The sequence below is a fragment of the Humulus lupulus genome, chromosome 1, assembly GCF_963169125.1.
Source record: "Humulus lupulus chromosome 1, drHumLupu1.1, whole genome shotgun sequence".
NCBI classification, from domain to species: Eukaryota; Viridiplantae; Streptophyta; class Magnoliopsida; order Rosales; family Cannabaceae; genus Humulus; species Humulus lupulus.
This window is the reverse complement of record NC_084793.1, coordinates 150492566-150510417: the sequence shown is the minus strand read 5'-3', so window position 1 is coordinate 150510417 and position 17852 is coordinate 150492566. Positions and strand designations below refer to the sequence as shown.

The 17852-nt window shown below is 38.3% G+C and overlaps 1 non-coding gene across 1 annotated transcript; it reads right to left on the bottom strand.

Annotated features, from left to right (window-relative positions):
* Positions 1-2932: 2932 nt before the first annotated feature.
* LOC133813061 (small nucleolar RNA R71) lies at positions 2933-3039 on the bottom strand. The gene has a single exon (XR_009884106.1). It is a non-coding gene; the product is annotated as a small nucleolar RNA R71 (small nucleolar RNA).
* Positions 3040-17852: the final 14813 nt, after the last annotated feature.

The window sequence follows — 17852 nt, the reverse complement described above, 5'->3', positions numbered from 1 at the left end:
CATCTTTTTTCTTAACAAAGAGTACAAATGCTCCCCACTATGAGTAACTTGGCCTGATGAATCCAATATCCAACAATTCTTGTAATTAAACCTTCGACTCCTTAAGCTCTGTTGGTTCCATCCTATAGGGTGCTCTCATGATTAGGGTCATTTTTGGTGCTAGTTCGATCGTAAACTCGATCTCTTGGTGCGATGGCAACCCTGGTAAGTCCTCGGGAAAAAATCCAAGTAATCACGTACTATCCTTGTATGTTCTGGTTCTAGTGCTACCGCATTCGTTGCATCGATAATGTTTGCCAAAAGTCCCACACACCGATTTTGTATCATATTTCCAGTCTTTAGCGCCAAAATAATAATGATTCACATTATATTCGTTGTTCCGAAAAATATGAATGAGTCGTCTCCTTCTAGCCTAAACACCACTATCTTCCTTTTATAGTCAAACGTAGCATTGTACTTGGCTAACCCATCCATTTCAAGTATAACATAAAAATCGGGCATACTTAATTCTATTAAATCCACAAAATGTTCCCTACCATCTACCCTCAAAGACAGGGCTCTAATCCACTTCCTAGATATTACCACCTCTCCTGATGGAAACATGGTTCCAAATCCCTCAGCATGCAAATCATAAGGTCTATTAAACTTATCTACTATTCTCTTTGTAACAAAAGAGTGAGCAACACCAGAATCAATTAATACATAATGGTCAATTCCAGCTATAGAGATCTAACCCGAGACCACAGAAGTACTTGAATTTGCTTGTGCCTTGGTGAGCGGGTAGACACGAGTTGGAACCAGCTTGTCATCCTTTTTTGGCTATTCCTTAGCATTGTTCTGTACATGTGGATAGTTTATCTTGATATGTGTTAGGTCCAATCCATACTGTTATTAGGGTGTGTTTTAGATGGTATTTGAGTTTATTTTATTTGTTTAGTGCAGTATTATGCTTGTTTTCATTAATGTTTAAGGTTTTATTGGTTTCACTATTAAGAGGGAGTGAAGAGAGTGAAAAATGCTATAAGAAGGCGATATTTGGCTAGTCTGAAGCCAATTGTAGTGTTCATAGTAACTTTGACATCAAAAAGATCACAAGAGGGTGTGCCAAAGTCAAGGAAGGAAGAAGGAAAAAAAATCAAAATATAGCGCCTAGGCGCCATATACTAGCGCCCCAACGCTGTTGGTTACAGAGAGCAGGAAAAAAATATTTAGGAGATAGCGCCTAGGCGCTACAAACCAGTGCCCCAACGCTAGGTGTTTTCCAAAGAGTTGTTTAGGCTATTTTCAGATAGCGCCTAGGCGCTATCTCGTGGCGCCCGAGTGCTAGAGTCCGAACGGAAGTAGAATTTAGGGAAATTTTTAGGGGCAATTTTGTCTTTTCATGCAGAATTAATTAGGGACTATAAAAGCTTCCTTAATGACGTTTTTAGAAAAAGGAAGAAGATCAAATTAAGCAAGAAGGAGGCTAGAGAAGAAACAAATACCTAGAGTTCTTTTTCTTTATCTTTTGATTTAGACTATGTTATATTCTATGTTTATGTTTGATTTAGTCATGTTTATGAACTAAATTTCTGTTTAGGTTTTCTAATTTACTCTCTTGAAACTCTATTATGATTTAATGCATTTATCTATTTCTTTTTCATCTGAAATTTATTCAGTTTGTGTTTATTGTGTATGTGATTGACTGCGCACCTTTTATATACGATTTATGAATTTGAATCAAAATCTGAAAAAGTGAGATTTGAATATGCTAAAATTGAATAGACATAGATTTCAATTTAGAATGAGAGTATCAAATTGGTTTATGTGATTAAGGGTTGTATTCATTGCTTCCTATTGTTTGAATTCACATTAGGTCGAGTTTTCTATTTCTTAACCCGAATAGATAACACTTTGGCTTGCCTATCATTTCATTGAGAAGAATTTAAGTGGTAATTGCATTAATGAATAATAGAGTGGATAGTAGAGAAGATTAGGATTCCTAATTGTTTTATAGTGAATTTAATCTTTGTGTTCTTGTTATTATTTGATTTCTACAATTTTCATTTATTTTTGTTTTCTTGTTTTTAAATCTCATTAATCTAGTTTTCATTAGCCAAATAGAAACTAGCAATTAATTGTTTGGTACTTGATGATTCAGTCTTTGTGGGACGATACTCGGTCTTACCGAAATAAACTATAAAAGTGAATACGGATACTTGCATAGCTATAAAATCCGCAGCAAGTTTTTGGCGTCGTTGTCGGGGACTGAAAAATTATCAATATTAAAATAGTTAATTTTATTTATGAATTGGTTGTCTTTTAAACTGTTTCTAACTTGGCTTGCTTGCATATGTTTACCTCTATTTTAGGTAATTTTATTATATGCGTAGAAGGAGGGGAGCAAATAATATTGTTCCTATTAATCCTGAGATTGAGAAGACTTGCAAGTAGAATCATAGAAACAAGAGGGTTGAGAACTCTGCTTTTGCCATGGCTGAGAAGATAATGATGATGTGGGGAACAATGGTAATGAAAGAGTGCACCCAGCTGCGCTAGCCCAGGCACAACCTCTGAATCCCGTCGTTCATAGTTTAAGGGATTATGCACTCCCTACTGTAACGAGGGTGCAAGCATGTATCAGACCATCGACTGTTACCGCTAATAATTTTGAGATTAAGCTAGCGATCCTCCAAATGGTTCAGGGTACAATACAGTTTGGTGGTTTATCCTATGAAGATCCACACATGCTTATAGGTGATTTCCTGGGGTTGTGTGCCACTTTCAAGTATAATGGGGTGAGCGACGATGCAATTAGGTTGAGGTTATTCCCTTCAATCAGTGGGAAAGAGCTAAGAGTTGGTTGAACTCCCTTCAATCCAATTCTATAAATACTTGGGAGGATTTGGCTCATAAATTCCTTGTCAAGTTCTTTTCTCCATCAAAAGCTGCTAAATTGAGAGGGGAGATCAATAATTTTTATCAGTTGGATGGTGAATCTTTGTATGACTCTTGGAAAAGGTTCAACGAGTTGCTAAGAAAATGTCCCCATTATGGCATTGAAAAGTGGATGTTGGTTCACAACTTTTACAATGGATTGTGCGGTACTACTCGCACTATAATTGATGCCGCAGCTGGAGGAGCATTTATGAGTAAAAGTGCCAACGAGGTATATGAGTTGTTGGAAGATATGGCTACAAACAATCATCAATGGTCTGATGAACGTACAACTAGTAATAGAAAGGTAGTTGGGGTTCATGAATTAGATGCAATCACTGCCTTGACTGCTCCAGTTGCTTCCTTAACAAAACAGTTACAATAGAATATTGTGTCTGCTAATGCCATTCAAATGCCAGTAGGTTGTGGAATTTGTGGGGGCCACACTCTTTCGATCATTGTCCTTCAGGTGACCCTAATAAAAATATTCCTATAGACCAAGCTCAGGTTCAAGTAGTGGAAAATTTTCAGAGGCCTTTCAACAACCCATCCTCCAACACTAACAATCATGGGCGGAGAAATCACCCAAATTTCTCATGGAGAAATAATCAAGGCCAACAGTCACAGTTTCAAGGCCAATGCCAGCAGAATATGTCACAACAGCCTATGAATTGTAACGACCCAACTATTCTAGACTTTGGACCATTAATAACTACTATGCTAATCATAAGAAAATGTACATATAAAAATACCATAACTTTATTTAAGACTGTAAAGCCAATGTTGAATACATAAAAATGTAGTTAGGATATGGGATCCCATTGTTTTAAAAATAAAACATAACATAGCTTGAATAAATTGGTTACAAAACATAATGTGGAAAAATAATGCATAGAAATCATAATGTAAAGACTTAAAGACTCATCCTCAAATCGAACGCTCAGTCCATCGATTCCATCCTGCCTCAATACACATCCCTAAGCTGCCAAGAACCTTTCCCGCCGCCATAGCTAATTTCCTGCACATATAAACATAAAGGAATGAGCCTAATGCCCAGCAAGGAAAATCTACAACATAAATCATATACATAAAATTATATCATAACATATGCTTTATCATAAACATATACTATAAGCATATCATAAACATATGTCATATACTACTACAATGGCCATTATACTACTTGGGGCTTGTTAACTAATCAAGTCATATGCCCATTAGATTTGTGGGGCTTGCTAGCTAAGCAAGTCATATGCCCATAAATTTATTGGGGCTTGTTAGCTATACAAGTCATATGCCCAAGTCTATCAACATACATAATATAACATTTCATAACATAAGATAACATATAACATATCATACAACATATAAAATCCTATCCTATTTTCCTTACCAAAATATCGGGATATGAGAACAGAATCGGGACTTTGGAACACTCCTAAAAACCATAATAGAAAGGTGAGTATACTAAAGAAAAAGGAATGAAAAGAATGAACTACACCATCGAAAGGATACTTACCAATAAGAATCTTACGTTCAAGATCTTGGATTGCCTAACCAAAATAGAGGATATGAGTTAGGATTTTGAGTAGAATAACTATAAGAATAACACAGAAAGAAACTGGAATAAGGAATAACTCGAATGCTTCTATAACCAAACTACACCTCGAACCGAAATATACTATGAACCTTACTTCCCGAGTGTTTATTAAGCTTATAAGGATAAAGCTTATATCCCCAACCCAAGTGTTTAACCACTCTAAAATAACCTAGCAGCTTGCAGACTCTGAACTTAGCTTGATGAATGAAGAAATGGTTGGCTACTAGGTCCTATTTATAGAGTTCAAGAATGAAAAGATCTTTATTTAGCTTGAATAAAATAATGGCTTTTTAATTGAAAAATCTTTGAATAATCGTTCAGCAGAGGCTGAAGACTCGGTCAAAACGATTCTGGACTTATCAAGAGGTTAAGGAATAAAATAAGCTCGGTTTAAAAAACGTTCAAATATCTGGCACTACAGTCGATATATCGCCCCTAGTAGGCGATATATCGCCTGGGTTAATATGTCCGAGGCTCGTCGAGGTGGCCGTGCGAAGTTACGTGTTTTCCGTATCCCCGTATGGTGATATATCGCCCCCTAGTGCTGCGATATATCGACATACGCTGAAATATTATACACGTAATTGCACTTTTTCAGCCTAATTTGAATTGAGTAAACAACCTTGACTAAGTCCTCTAACGATTTCAAAGCTACTGGGAGACCCTAGGATATTCAAGTATTACTCTTAATAAATTTATTCCTCAAAATACTTAATTATTCATTAAACATACACATGACAAGTGTCATTTCCTTATTGGGTTTATCTAAACCTTATATTATAATAAATATCACCTTCATAATCAGTTATATTAATTAGACCTTAGGTTAAAATTAATATTCTTAAACTATAGGTTAAACTTATAAAATCTACAAGTGTTACTACGAGTGTCCAACTAAATCTCGGTCTGAACCAAAATCAACAGTCATAAAAATACTACAACTATTACTATTGCTACTACTACTTAACTAGCTAAGTAAATTTCTTGGACTCTACATGAATCAAGCTTCATCTTTACAGCAGCCTAGGCCACAAGATCAACCAGAATATCCCAATGAATTGCAAGCAGCTTTGTTGACCCTCACTAATACTCAGACTCAATTCATGACTGAGACCAAGAACTCCATTTGAAACCTTGAGACACAAGTGGGTCAATTGGCTAGCACGTTGAATAACAGCCTGTAGGAGAATTTGCCTAGCAATACAGTGGTGAATCCCAAGGAACAATGTCAAGCAATCACTTTGAGAAGTGGTAAGCAAATTGAACAATTTGTGCATCAGTCATATGTAGAAAAGAATGAAGAGCTTGGTGAGACATCTGGTTCCGAGACTAAATAGGTTATTGAAGACCGTTGTATTACAGAGAAAGCAACACCATTCATTATTGTTTACCCCCAGTTAAGTTCTCATAACCTCAATGGTTTAGGAAACTTCTCTTGATAAACGTTTTCCAAGTTCTTAGAGATGTTCAAGAAGTTACACATCAACATTCCCTTTGCTGAGGCCTTAGATAAAATGCCCAGTTATGTAAAGTTCATGAAAGAAATTCTTTCTAAGAAGAGGAAGATGGAAGACTATGAGAATGTGGCATTGACTGAAGAATGTAGTGCTATTCTACAAAGGAAGCTTCCCCAGAAGTTGAGAGATCCAAGGAGCTTTACCATTCCTTGCACTATTGGGAATTTTGACTGCAAGCATGCTTTGTGTGACTTAGGGGCAAGCATAAATCTGATGCCCTTATCTGTTTTTCGAAGACTTGGGTTGGGTGAAGCTAGGCCCACAACAGTTACCTTATAGTTGGCCAACTGTTCGATGAAGCATCCACGGGGTATTATTGAAGATGTTTTGGTGAAAGTGGATAAATTTATTTTCCCTGCTAACTTTACAATACTTGACATGGAGGAGGATATCGATGTGCCAATAATTTTGGGAAGGCCATTCTTAGCCACTGGGCATGCACTCGTTGATATTCAGAAGGGAGAGTTGAAACTCAGAGTTCAAGGTGAAGAGGTGGTCTTCAATGTGTTCAAGGCAATGTCATATCCTAGATCAAGTGACAATTGCTTTTCTATAGATGTGATTGAGGGGGCTTGTAACGCCCTAGATAACCAAGACTGTTACACTATGTGTTTATAATTATGCAGGACTTGCTAATCAAGTTGTTTAGTTGAAAATGTGATCCCTAAAGTCATAAACACGTTAGGTTTAAAAGATTTTGGTCATAAATGGATAATTTTCATTAAAACAAATATTTAGTACATGGGATCCCAAAAACAAGGTTTAAAGGATAGATTTACAAAAATTCCAAAAGTTATATACAATCAAGGCCACTCTAATGGTAAAATACACATTTTAGGTTCTGTCCCTGTATAATCCCTTGACCATGGCGGACGAGCAGCAGACAATGTACACCTTGCCCCCAGAGCTCTCCAACTCATGGTTGAGCCATCTTACCCTTGCCTTTACCTGCACCACGTAGCACCCGTGAGCCGAGGCCCAGCAAGAAAACTATATAGCATAGCATAAGCAATCCAGACAATCAAATATTTCATAAGACATAAATCAGATATTTAGCAAGCTATAGTATACACATATTCAGGGATAACAATCAAGGAATCATCAGTCTAATATCCAAGTATTCAACAAGCCATAATCATCAGATTAATAACAGTAAATACATTCATAATCAATAGTTTATCAAAATCATCATACAATACTCAGGGTTGACGCCCTTAGGCCGCACCCTCTATTCACCCACTGGCTCTGGCTCGCTTAGGTCGAGCCCAGTGTTTAACCCACTGACTCCGGCTCACTTAGGCCGACTTCAATGATTATTTAGCTAACCGCAACTACCAATGGCCCAACTGTGTCCTGTGCGCAAATATTAGTTTCGGAACTCTTAGCCGTTTATTTCATGCTCACATGGCATATCATAATCATATAACAATTGTATTCAGATGTAGGGAGCCCTTAGTCCCGTCACAGCCGCACAAATGGGTGCAGTTTTCTTACCTTTAATTTCCGAACGGAGAAGGTGAAATGGTTCCAAGCACGATCCTTAGCTCCAAGTCTTGGCGATAAACCTAGTCACAATCCATAAATGGTACTTCAATGAGTTTAAATTCTAAAGGAAAATCCTAGGACCAAACTCGCGCTCTTAGGACCTCCAATTCCACCAAACGAGTGGTGAAATCGTCCCCCGAGCCCTCGAGCAAAAACCCTAAAAAGTACCCAAAATCTAAGTTCTGAAAGCTGAGTAGCACTACAGTGCTACCTAATGGGTGTTACAGCGCTAGAGTCAGAGACTCCAGCCCCCCAAACTCGCAGCCTAGCGTTGTAGTGCTCCTATCCTAGCGCTACAGCGCTAATACCAGAGCTTCAACAATTCTAGGTTTTCTCTTCAAATTTTCCCGCGCCAAAGCTCCAAAGTCCATCCCTCAAGACCTCCAAACCCAAAATTAACCACATAAATACACTCTACTTGTCAAAAGCAATAGAACCTAATCAAGTTTTTCCCAAAACTCCAACAAATCCCCAAAACCCAAATCCAAGCTCTCAAGCCCTAAACACCATAAAAACAGACTAAGAACTCAGAAAATTTAGAGATAACAGTCAGAATTTTACCTCAGTTGTGACTATTTTCTCACAAGCTTCAACCTCCAATTCCTAAGCTTAAGTCTCAGCTAAACCCTCCCTAGTTCTAGAGCTTCAACTCATTTACAATCCTTTCAAAATCCCATAATAAACACATGCTCCAAGCTCAAACTACTCAATGAATGATGGCCTAAGCTTCCCTAAATCTTATGGTTGTCCTAAACTTGCCTTCCCTCAGCTTGACCTAGCTAAATTCCCTTCCAAAACACCAGCCTCAAGTCTGAATTCTTCAGCCCTTTTTCCCTAGGTCTCAAATTGCACAAGGGAGAGTGAAAGGGAGGGAGTACGTGAGAGATGAGAGAGAGTGAACTGAAATATTTCTATTTCCTTCCTTGAGTTATTCTATAATTTTCTGTTATGTCCTAATAATGCTGAGTATATCTTCTAATATCCAAAAGACACATTTACCCCTCTAACCTTATCCATCTTTCAAGGGTGCTTAAGGGTATTTTAGTCATTTGTTCCCAATTCCCGCTAATTCCTCGAGTGTTCCTATTATTTACCACTTAAATCCATCATCCAATTAATCACCAATTATTTACCCAATGTCTAATAATCCCCGATATATTTTCTAAATTTCCTAAAAATACCCCCAGGCTCCCCCGAGCTGGGTATAAATCCACGCCGTGACTATTTCGCCAACTGCTCACTAGGACCGTCTCGAGACATATGCTGCAAATATATCCATATAATAATGTGGTCTCAACAATTTATCACATATAACTACATTTATGCCCTCAATGGGCAAAAATTACAATTATGCCCTTATAAGCTAAACAGGGCCCACATGCATATTTAATACTCCTAAACATGAATTTGATCACATCCATATGATCATATATTCGTGCATGCCACATAATCATGCATTAAATCATTTATTCAAATATACACCAATTATGCCCTCCCGACACACTAATCAAGGCTCTTAAGCTTTAATAGCAATTTTGGGTCAATATAGTGTTGTTTCTGAGAAGAATATGAGTATTGATGCTCTATAGGTGGCACTGACACAGTGTAAAAAGGAAGAGAGTGATGATGTAGAGGTGATAGATTATTTGAGATGGGTGAACTCTTATGGGCCATTTTATAGAAAGAAATATGAAGAGTTGGGTCAAGTTCCTGACAGACCCTTGCTGTCTATAGAGAAACCACTAATGTTAGAATTGAAGACCTTGCCAGATCATCTCTGCTGCATTTATCTGGGTGAGCATGAGACTTTACCAGTGATTGTTTCTACTTTTCTAGCTGATGTGGAGGTAGAAAAATTATTGGGAGTCTTGAGGGCTCATAAGCTGGCTATTAGGTGGACATTGGCAGATATTAGAGGAATTAGTCCTTCTACACTGATGCATAAGATCTGCTTGGAAGATGAGAGTAGATCTTCAATTGAAGCTCAAAGGAGATTGAATCCCACAATGAAAGAGGTGGTGAGAAAAGAAATTCTAAAGTGGTTAGATGTCGGGGTGGTGTACCCTATTTCTGACAATGCATGGGTGAGCCCGATGCAGGTAGTGTCAAAGATTGGAGGGATGATTGTGGTAGCACATGAAAAGAATGAATTGATTCCATCAAGAACAGTGAGGGGATGGAGGATTTGCATCGATTACCACAAGATGAATAAGGCAACAAGGAAGGACCATTTTACTTTGCATTTCCTGGATCAAATGCTTGACAGACTAGCGGGCCAAAGTTACTACTACTTTTTGGATGGGTATTCTGGGTACCATTAGATCACCATTGCACCAGAAGACCACCTTTACTTTTCCTTATGGTACATTTTCCTTTCGAAGAATGCCATTCGGGCTATGTAACGCTCTTGCTACTTTCCAACGGTGTATAATGGCCATTTTCTCTGACATGGTTGAGAGGAGTGTTGAGATTTTCATGGATGACTTTTAAGTGTTTGGGTCGTCATTTGATGAGTGATCGAAGCATCTGGAAGCAGTGTTGCAGCGGTGTGAAGAATCCAATCTAGTTCTAAACTGGGAGAAATGTCATTTTATGGTGAAAGAAGGAATTGTTCTTGGTCATAAGATCTCTAGTAGAGGCATTGAGGTGGACCGAGCAAGAGTCTCTACCATTGAAAATTTACCACCGCCCGTGTCGGTTAAGGGAGTTCGAAGTATTCTAGGACATTCTGGGTTTTACAGACGATTTATTAAGGACTTTTCAAAGATTTTGAAGCCTCTTTCTACTTTGTTGATGAACAGTGTTGCCTTTGATTTCAACGAAGAGTGCCTAAATGCTTTTAAGGTACTTAAGGAGAAGTTAATCTCAGCACCAATAGTTGTTGCTCCAAACTGGGATCTTCCATTTGAACTGATGTGTAATGCAAGTGATTACGCAGTAGGAGCATTTTTGGGCAAACGTATTGATAAGGTATTTCGGTCTATTTATTATGTTAGTAGGACGTTGAATGAAGCACAATTGAATTATGCCACAACAGAGAAAGTGCTTCTAGCTATTGTTTATGCTTTTAATAAATTTAGACTGTACCTTATTGGTAACAAAGTAATAGTGTACACTGACCATTATGCTATTAAGTATTTGATGACCGAGAAAGATTCCAAGCCCCACCTCATTATATGGGTCTTATTATTGCAAGAGTTTAACATGGAGATTCGAGATAAAAAGGGCACATAAAATTTGGTAGCAGACCATTTGTCAAGACTTGAGGTGGAAGAGAGCCTGAATGACAAGGAAGTGCAAATAAATGATCGATTCCCTAATGAACAATTATTTGGGGTAAGTGATAGTTCTATTATGCCTTGGTACGCTGACTATGTTAATTTCTTAGTAGCAAAGGTTGTGCCTTCTGAGATGTCAAGGCAACAATTGAAGAAATTCTATTATGAGGTAAAGTACTACTATTGGGAGGAACATATTCTTTATAGGCATTGTGTTGATCAAGTCATCCGACGTTGTGTTCCTGAGGATGAAATGCACTTAATTCTCACCCATTGTCATACTTTTCAATGTGGTGGCCATTTGGGGGCATCAAGAACAACAACGAAAGTATTACAAAGTGGGTTATATTGGCCAAGTCTGTTTAAAGATGCTAATTCTTTTGTGAAAGCTTATGAACGTTGCCAACGAACTGGGAATATATTGAGGAGGAATGAGATGCCACTTAATGTGATTCTCGAGGTTGAGGTTTTTGATGTTTGGAGCATTGATTTCATTGGCCATTTCCCATCATCTTTCAACAATAAGTTTATTTTGTTAGCAGTGGACTACGTGTCAAGGTGGGTTGAGGCAGCTACAACAAAAGAAAATGATGGAAAAATGGTAATGAACTTTCTGCACAAGAACATTTTCATAAGGTTTGGAACTCCCCGAGCTCTTATTAGCGATGAAGGGAGTCATTTCTGCAATAAGCAACTTGATTCTTTACTTGCTCGGTATGGAGTATATCATCGCATTGCTTTACCATATCATCCTCAGTCGAATGGACAAGTTGAAATTTCGAACAGGGAGGTGAAAAGTATCCTTGAGAAGACAGTGGATAGCTCCAGGAAGAATTGGTCCAAGAAGTTGGATGATGCACTATGGATGATGCACTATGGGATTAGTGTTTGGAAAGGCGTGCTTTACCAGTTGAACTTGAGCATCGGGCTTATTGGACAATAAAAAGGCTGAATTTTGATGAGAAGGTTGCAGGACAGACTAGGCTACTGCAACTAAACGAGCTTGATGAGTTTCGAAATGAGGCCTATGAGAACGCCAAGATCTATAAGGAGCGCATCAAGGCATGGCATGAGAAGAACTTGATCAAAAAAGAGTTTCAATCCAGACAATAGGTACTATTATTCAATTCAAGGTTAAGGCTCTTCCCAGGCAAGTTGAAATCTAGATGGCCGGGTCCATATTACTGTGGTAAGGATGTTTCCATATGGCTATGTTGAAGTGCAAGGAAACAATGGTTCGACGTTCAAAGTGAATGGTCAACGGTTGAAGCCATACTTGGGTGGTCCTATCGATCAATACAAGTCTGTCATCCTCTTGAAGCCCATCTGAAGATGAGTTCAGCGTCCGGCTAAATGACGTTAACGACAGCGTTTTTGGGAGGCATCCCATTCTTTTAGTTGTTTTGCTTTAGTTTATGTTTTTTTTTTTGAACAATTTTTAAGTGTTGTTTCAGTTTTTATAATTTTGGACAATTTTCAGATTATTTTTGTAAGTTGAACTATGGAAAGCGTGAAAAAAAAAAGATTTGATTCAGGGACTAGTGCCTAAGTGCTACAAAGTGGCACCCCAGTGCTGATCAACTCAGAGAGGGCCGAGAAAATTCTTCCTAGGCAGTGCCTAGCGCCAAAACCAGCGCCCCAGTGCTGCACAAAACTGAGAGCCCCAGGATTTTTTTTACCCTGGTAGCGCCTAGGTGCTACAAACTAGTGCCCCATTGCTACCTCGGGCCAACATTTAAAAATTCTTTCCTTCTTCAATTTTGCCTCAAATTTATTTCCTTCTTCTTCATTTCCAATTCTCTCTCTCTCTCTCTCTCTCTCTCTATCTCCATAACCACCTATTTTTCTTGCAATTCCACTCAAATCCTTTCCTAATTACCTATTTCTTCCACAAATTCAACACACCCCAGCCTTAAATCATCCTCTATTTCTCTAAAAAAAATCTACTCTAACTTCAATCCCTAAACCCAAATCCGAAAATGGCTTTCTCTCTCATGGGTGTTTGATTTGTGGACTCATTCTCATAACTTTTGATCATGGATCATCATCAAGTAAGGTTCTTTCACTTATTCTTACATTTTAATCCTTATTAATCAATTCTAGAGGTTGTTTGAAGATTGTGGAAGTGGAATTTTTTTTTTGGTGTTGAATTGAGATAATAATTGCTAGTGGGTTGTATTATGCATTATTACTATTTTGGGAAGAGAGCAAAACAAGGGGAGGTGTTGCCAAAATTTGGGTAGAATTGTTGGGAAATTTTTTTTGGATTGGTGGTATAGGGTGATTTTTGTTTGACTATAAGGGTTGTGATTTGTGTACAATGGGGCCAAAAACAAGGAATATTGGGGCATCATCATCTAGGCGTCGAAGGGACCCTCACCTCCACTGGATTATGACAATGATCGTTTTGTTAGTAAAGATGCAGCAGAAAGATATGAAAAATTGTGTCGTAAGATAGTGATTCCTGAAAAAAGGTATGGAGTTTCAACGTGAGCCATGTGAGGATCCAATTTATGAGCCTATACGGGCTAATATAGCTCGTAAAGGATGGGCTACTTTTGTCAAGGGGAATTTGACTGATGTTAACAAGTCCCTGGTCTATGAGTTTTATGCCAATTATCCGCAAGATCTGAAAAATGAATTCATTGTTAGAGGAGTTACAGTGAAAGTCAATCATCGTTCGGTTAATGTTATTTTTGGGACTACTTATTTACAAGATGTTGACGATCAGTATTATAATTTCCTGGCTAGTGGCATTAATTATGAAGAAGTGACTGCTACAATGTGTTTCTCGGGGGCTCAATGGAATATGAAGAATGGGATGCCTCAAACTATGCCATTGTGTCAAATGAATTGGGAGGCTCGTGCTTGGACATATTTCGTTTGTTGTTGTCTCCTTCTGGTGAGTCATTTTCCACCATTCATGTGCAGCGTTCTCTTATGGTTTATGCGATAATGAAAGGGTTTTCTTTGTATCTTGGGCGCGCTATTCCTACTAGTATAAAGCATATATCTTGTGGCACTACAACGGGAGGTCTTGGGCATGGCTCTTTTATTACTGATTTATGTCAAGCTTATAATGTGCCTGAGTATACCACTGATATTCCAGAGGAGCCTATAGCTCCCATTACTCGTGCTATTGTAGCGGAATATCCTTTTCCCACTGTTGCACCAACCCCACAGCCTCGAGCAGCAAGGTAACGTCGAACAGATGCCCCAGCCCAAGATGAGCATATGGAGCCTCCACCAAATGATCCTATGCATGTTGACCTGCTATTGGTTGCTATCGGGGATCCCATAGACTCTGGAATGCAAGGCACTTATAATCGGTTGGATTACATTATGCAGCAAAATCAATATCTTATCCAGTCTCACCAGAATATGCACATGTACATGGATCGGCGACATGCTTATGAGCTTACCCATGTGGATTGTTTGAATGTCCTGGTTCAGCGTTGTTCAATGAATGAGGCAAACAACCATTCTTTTCCTTATCCTCCACCGTACCCTCCATCACCGACTCCTCCACCGCCTCCTCCCTTTTAAAGCTCGTGTCGTCATCCTGGTAAGTTTCTTCTCTTTTACTATATCCGTACATTGGGGACAATGTATTAAATAAGTTTGGGTGAAGAGATTTGTCGAGTATATATTGAGTAGGTTTTCCGTAATAGTCTTTGTTTTATTTTTGTGAAATATTATGATGTTTTTGTTTAGGTTATGTTGTGTGTAAGGTGTTTAGAGTGTTTGATCAATTAAGTTGATAATGATTAGCTGATGATAATGAATGAATGAATTGCTTGTATAGTTTGATGAAATGAAAGCCATAGAAATTGAAAAAAATCTATGTGCTTGGTTGAATGTTTCTTTGAGTTTCTTGGGTCCATTTAAATATGTGAGAGCTTGATCATGATTTTTAAATAAATTTCGTGCATTTATTGATATTTATGCTTGCTAAATTTTGGTTTAAGGAAAGTTGGATGATTATGCTTAGAACTTCCTTGCTTGCTACTTGAGATGAAATCCTAGATAATGCATGTTTAGGAAGGTTATTTAGGCAATTTTTGGGACGATTAAGTCTTTCAAGCCAACCTTGATTAATTTGATCCCTAGTTTCCCTTTTTTGAGCTTAACGTTAAATTTTTTGTTGTGACACCTATTTTGAGCCTACTTGAAATAATTTATTATGTTTCCCTCCCTTGAATAATTACCATGAGCATATATGTAACGTCCTGGATAGCCAAGACCGTTACACTGTGTGTTTATAAAGGTGCAGGACTTGCTAATCAAGTCATTTAGTTAGAAATGTGTAACCAAAACTACAATTGAACTAGGGTTAAAAGATTTTGGCCACAAAAGCTACTTTCCTTATAATCAAACATTTTTACATGGGATCCCAAAAGCAACAACGTTAAAAGACAGTTTACAAAATTTAAGGATAAAAGTACAGCTACTAGCCACTCTAAGGGCAAAACGAACATTTAGGCTTTTCCTGTCCTATACTACTACTCGGTCGTGGCGGCCGATCAGCTGACTATGTACATTCAGCCTCAAAGCTCTCCATCTCAGGACTGGTCCACTTTGCCATTGCCTTTACCTGCACCATGTAGCACCCGTGAGCCAAGGCCCAGTAAGAAAACACAATAACAGAACATAATCAACAAACAAACAACCAGATAACTCATACACTATAATCATATACTCAACATTCCAAATATTCACATTAATCAAGTATTCAGCATACCAAGTTCATCATTTCATACTAATAACCAATTCACATATGATAACCAAGGTCAACGCCCTTAGGTCACACCCTCAATTTATCTCACTGACTCCGACCCGCTTAAACCGAGCTCAGTGAATATCAAGCTGTCCTCAGCTACCAGTGGCCGAGCCGCGCCTTGTTCGCAAATATTATTTACGACACTCTTAGGTCGTTTACCACATGTCCCATGGCATAATACCATCTATGACATCATCCAGATATAGGGATCTCTTAGTCCCAACACAATCACATAACCGGGTGTAGTTTTCTTACCTTTAGATTCCGATAGCTTTGTTCAATTCAACCCTCAAGCATGATCCCGTTCGGGCTCTAGCGTACACCTAGTCACAGCCATAGATCAGAATCATCACCAAACTTCAATTCCAAAACCTAATCTCGGGACCAATCCCGAGCCCTCGGGAAGCCCTAATTCCACCAAACGGGGTGGTGGAATCAAACCTCGAGCCCCCGGGAAACAACCCAAAAATTCCCTTCTAGGAATAGGGTAGCGCTACAGTGCTACAAACAAAGCCCAAAAACCCTCTAACCACAAGGCCTAGCGCTGGAGCGCCCAAAGGCTAGCGCTGCAGCGCTAGTCACAGCACATCCAACCCTGTTTTCCTCTTCCTTCAATTTTCCCCGAGCCAAACCTCTCCAAAACTCAACCAAACCTTAAATATACCCAAAAGCAAGCCTACCAACATCTCCAACTCACCCCAAATGACCTAACCATATGAAATTCAATCACATGCACCTCAAAATAAAGAAATCACCATGGTTGAGCTTAAAGCTCAAAACTCAGCAGGACATAATAGAAACTTCAGAACTCAAGGCTAGAAATTCTTACCTTTGATGGTTGAATTCAACCTAGGCTACCCTCCACACTTCCTTAACTTTCACTCCTCAAAACTTCAGCCTTAATTCCCTAGAATTTCCATCAAAACTCAGCTCAAAATCCATTTTAACACCAAAATCCAGAAACTGAATAACAACCTCAAAACCTTACCTTGATTGGATGAGTAATCTCTGCCAATCCCTCAAGCCAAATCAAGAACCCCAGTGTTGAGCCTTATCCTAAACCTTCTCTAAAGCTAAGCTCCAAATTCCTTCAAGAGATGGAGAAGAAATCTCGAACCGAGAGAGAGAAGAGACTCCCACTTTTCCTTCTTTCCTTTTCCTTCTTCTTTTCTTTTCTTCAGACTTCTAAAGCTTCCTACATATTCCACTAAGGCAATAAAGCCAAAAACAACACTTATCTGATTTTAAATACCAAAAGACCAAACTGCCCTCCTCACTAAAACTAAGCTTTTAAACATCCTAAGGGCATTTTAGTCATTACTCCCAATTCTTGCTAATTCCTCGAGTGTCTCTAATATTTACCGCTTACTTCCCAACACCTAACTAATCACCAATTATATTCCTCAATATCAAATAATCCCCAATATACGTCTTAAATTCCCATAAATACCCCTAGGCTCGCCCCGAGCCGGGTTTAAATCCCCGTCGTGACTTTTTCGCTAAACCGTTCACTAGGATCGCCTCGAGTCACAAGCTACAAATATATCCACATAATAATGTGGTCTCAACAATTTATCACAGATATTTACATTTATGCTCTCAACGAGCCAAAATTACGAATATGCCCTTCTAACTTAATCAGGGCCTACATGCATACTAATACACATAGTCATGCATCACAGATATCCAAATAATCATATAAACATGATTTAAATCATTTAAATCACATATAATCCAGTTAATCCCTCCCTGCACACTAATCAAGGCCCTTAAGCTTTATTAGTAAATTTGGGTCATTACAATATAAGTGAATGATGATTGGGGATTGGTTTTGTAATGGTGTGTATTTTTGATTGGGTGTTATCAATATAAACAAAATTGAAGAAAAATAGATTGAGAAATATTGAAAAAGAAAAGAAAAGAAAAAGATATTGAAAGTAGATGATTAATGAGTCCATCTCTAGGGTTATGCTCCTTGAATAGATGGCTAATGAGTCTATAACGCCCTAAACTCCAGGGACCGTTACGGTGTGCATTTTGAACAGTGCTAAACTCGCTAACCGAGTCATTTGGCCATAATTGTGTAACTAAGTATGATTAGCGGTTTAGGGTTAAAAATTTTGGTTAAGATATAACGTTTCACTAAAATGTTTACTTTATACATTGGGATCCCAAAATATAATTTAAAGGTTAATTACAGCAAAATATTTACAACC